This window comes from Canis lupus, chromosome X, assembly GCF_011100685.1.
Source record: "Canis lupus familiaris isolate Mischka breed German Shepherd chromosome X, alternate assembly UU_Cfam_GSD_1.0, whole genome shotgun sequence".
Classification (NCBI taxonomy): Eukaryota; Metazoa; Chordata; class Mammalia; order Carnivora; family Canidae; genus Canis; species Canis lupus.
The window spans coordinates 43538963-43542788 of NC_049260.1; the positions used below are offsets into that span (position 1 = coordinate 43538963).

Here is a 3826-nt window from a genome sequence, read left to right on the forward strand (position 1 = left end):
GTGTAAATTAACCTTTTAGCATTTGTGAAAGGAGGAGAAAAGTGGAAGGGCAAAAAGAAGAAGGAAAAAAGAGGTGGGGTATACTAGATTGTTTTAGGGTATTTATAGAACAAAGCAGTGGAATGAGGGTGGTTGAAGATGTCGAAGGAAGAGGAATAATTGGTGGTGAAAGGACGCAGAGGACACAGAAGAAATGACTTATCTTTGAGGCTAGAGGGAAAAGGCAAGGATGGGTGTAGATGTAAATGGATTTACCAGTAAGGGTAAAGCTGAGAGAGTTTATATCAGATAGGCTCCATATTTTCTTTCAAAAAATTTTAAAAGAGTGAAATGTAAGTATCATGCAGTTAAAGTACATAAACCATATAGCTCAATGAATGATCACAAATCGAATACACATGTGTAACCATCACTCAGAATAAGAAATAAAACACGGTCAGCACCCAGGAAAGCTCTCCTACACAGGTGGGCTCCCTTTCTCTTGCACATCCTTACACCCTACTAAAAGAAAAATATGATGTGGCTTTTGTGGTAATCATTTCCTAGCATTTCTTTATACCTTTAGTACCTATGTGTGCATCCCTAAACACTACAGCTAAATTTTGTTTTGAAATTTATATGCTTGAAATACTATGTGCTATCTTCTTTTGTGTCTGACTTTTCTTCTGCAAGATTACATTTGTGAAATTTATCCCAGGTTACTTTGTGCACTGTAACATTTTTATGTTCCTAGCTATATAGTAATTTATTATATGAATACAGAAAATTTTATCCTTCTACATTGAAAGAAATTTATATTGTATTTAGTTTTCAGCTGTTATGAGTAAAGCTATATATCATTTTTGTGTATTTTCACACATTTCTGTTTATTACTCAGGATAAACCTTTTTGGTTATAGTGTAATTATATCTTCTATTTTAATTGCTAATGTCAAACTGTTTTACAAAGTGCTTGTACCAATTCATATTCCCACCAACAGTATATGAAAGTTACTGTTGATCCACATCCTTTCCTATATTTGGCATTTGTCATACTTTTAAATTTTAATATAGATGGGTACACTTTTATGTTTATTGATCGTTTGGATTTCCTCCTTTGTGAAGTGACTTTTCAAGTCCTTTATTATTCTATTGGGCTGTCTGTGTAAAAATGTGTATTTATCTATCTATATTTATCTTCTGAATACAAGTTCTTTATGGATTATATGTTTTGCAAATATTTTCTCCCCATTCCAAGGGTATGAAGATATTCTCCTATAAAATTATTTTAAAGTTTTGGCACTTGCTTTGGAATTTTTTTTTTAATTTTTATTTATTTATGATAGTCACAGAGAGAGAGAGAGAGAGAGGCGCAGAGACACAGGCAGAGGGAGAAGCAGGCTCCATGCACCGGGAGCCCGATGTGGGATTCGATCCCGGGTCTCCAGGATCGCGCCCTGGGCCAAAGGCAGGCGCCAAACCGCTGCGCCACCCAGGGATCCCTGCTTTGGAATTTTTAATCAACTTGGTGTTGGTGTGGAAATAGGCTTCCATTTAATTTTGTGTCCCATATGAATACCTCATAGCCCTAGCACTATTTATTTAAAACAAACTTTCTTCATCCACCACTTTGTAGTGCCATTTTGTCATAAAACAAGGCACCATATACATGTAAGAGTGCTTTGTGTGTTCTAGTGTGTCTCATTGGTTTAATCAGTTTACTTGCCTATACTTATGTCACACCTCACTATTGTTATTAAGGTGACAATAGCTCTATACTCTGGTAAAGCAAACTTTCCCACTTCGTTCTTCTATGTTAAGAGTGCTTTGGGGACGCCTGGGTGGCTCAGCAGTTGAGTGTCTGCCTTCGGCTGAGGGCATGATCCCGGGGTCCTGGAATCAAGTCCCACATTGAGCTCTCGGTGGGGAGCCTGCCTCTCCCTCTGCCTATGTCTCTGCCTCTCTCATGAATAAATAAAAAAAAAACTTTTTAAAAAAAGAGTGCTTTGGATATTTTTGACCCTTTGCATTTCCACATATACTTTAGAATCAAGGTGTCAATATCTCAAATACACCCACAAAAAATCCTGTTGGGATTCTTATTGGGATTTCAGTGCATCTATAGATCAATTTGGGGAAAATTGACATGTTTACAGAGTGATGCAATTAATGAAGATGGTGTATCTCTCCTTCATATGGATTTCCATTATGTCTGTCTTAGTCTAGTGGGGCTGCTGCAATAGAATACCATAGGCTATGTGGCTTATAAACAATAGAAATTTATTTCTCATAGTTCTGATGGCTAGGAAGACCAGGATAAAAGCTCTAGCAGATTCAGTGTCTAGTGAGATATCACTTCCTGGTTCATAGGTGGCTGTCCTCTCTCTGTGTTCTCACATGGCAGAAGGGGCAAGAGAGCTTTCTGGGGCTTCTGTTATAGGGCCACTAATCCCATTCGTAAGGATCTATCCAGCTTTGCGCAGTGGCAGTATCATAGCCAATGAGGTTTATCCGAGGCGCGATTATTGCTAATTGAAAACATAAGGATCTATCCTCATGATCTTATCAGTTCCCAAAGGCCCCACCTCCTAATACCATCACATTAGGGATTATATTCCAACATATAAATTTTGGGGAACCCATTCAGTTTCATAACAATACCTCCAAATTAATTTTCATAATTTTCCCTAAAGTTATTGCATGTCATTTGTTAGGTTGGCTACTATGTCTTCAGTATTTTTGATGCTGTCATAAGGGTATCTTCTAAGAATTTTGTTTTCTAACTCCTTTTTTGAGGAAATATAGAAATGTAACTGATTTGAGGGTTTATTTTTTAATGTTACTATTTTTGGTGTAAATTTCTATGAGTTTTAGTGAATGTATAGGTTTAAACAGCATCACAATGAAGACACAGAACAACTACATTACCTCCCAAAATATCCTTGAGCCTCTTCTTTGTAATTAAACCTTCCTCCCCAACACTTAACCTCTGTCACTAAGTAATCCATTCCTACAGTCATGACTTTTCCAGAACATTATATATGTGGAATTGTACAATATGTAACCTTTTAAGTCTGGTTTATTTTACGTATCAATAATTTCTTCCTTTTTATTGATGAATAAAAAGGATGGATGTACCAATCTTTGTTTATCCATTAAACATTTGAGAGATAGTTGGGTTGTTTTCAGTTTTTGGCAATTAAGAATAAAGCTGCAATAAACATTTGTTATACAGATTTTTGTGTGAACATAAGTTTTCATTTCACTTAGGCAATTATCCAGAAGTGGAATTGCTGGGTCATGTGGTAAGTGAATGTTTAACTTTAAAAGAAATTGCCAGAATGTTTTCAAAATAACTGTATCACCTTTCTATTCTCACCAACAATGTATGAGTTCCAGTTGCTCAGCAGCCTTGCACTACTTGTTATTGTGAGTTTTTAGAATTAGCCATTCTAATAGGTATAGAGTGGTATTTTAATGTGGTTTAAATCTGCATTTCCCTAATGACTATTGGCATTGAGATTTTTTTACACTTTGCCAAGTACCTTTATGAAAAATTTACCAAGGTAGTACAGAGTTCCTATATCTCCCACACCTGGTTTCCCCTATGATTAATGTTTTACATTAGTAAGGTACATTTGTCACAATTAATGACCTGATAGTGACACATTATTATTAAGTAAAACCCTTACTTTGTTCAGATTTCCTGAGCTTTTGCCTAATGTCTTTTTTGGTTCCAGGATACCATCTAGTACATATTCTATTCAATAATCATGTATCCATAGGTTTCCCCTGCTTGTGATAGTTTCTGAGGTTTTCCTTGTTTTTGATGATCTTGTCCATTTTGA

The 3826-nt window shown here is 35.9% G+C and overlaps 1 pseudogene; it reads left to right on the plus strand.

The window, feature by feature from the left end:
* The first annotated feature begins 2449 nt into the window (after positions 1 to 2449).
* LOC119868691 lies at positions 2450 to 2627 on the plus strand (annotated as a pseudogene).
* Positions 2628 to 3826: the final 1199 nt, after the last annotated feature.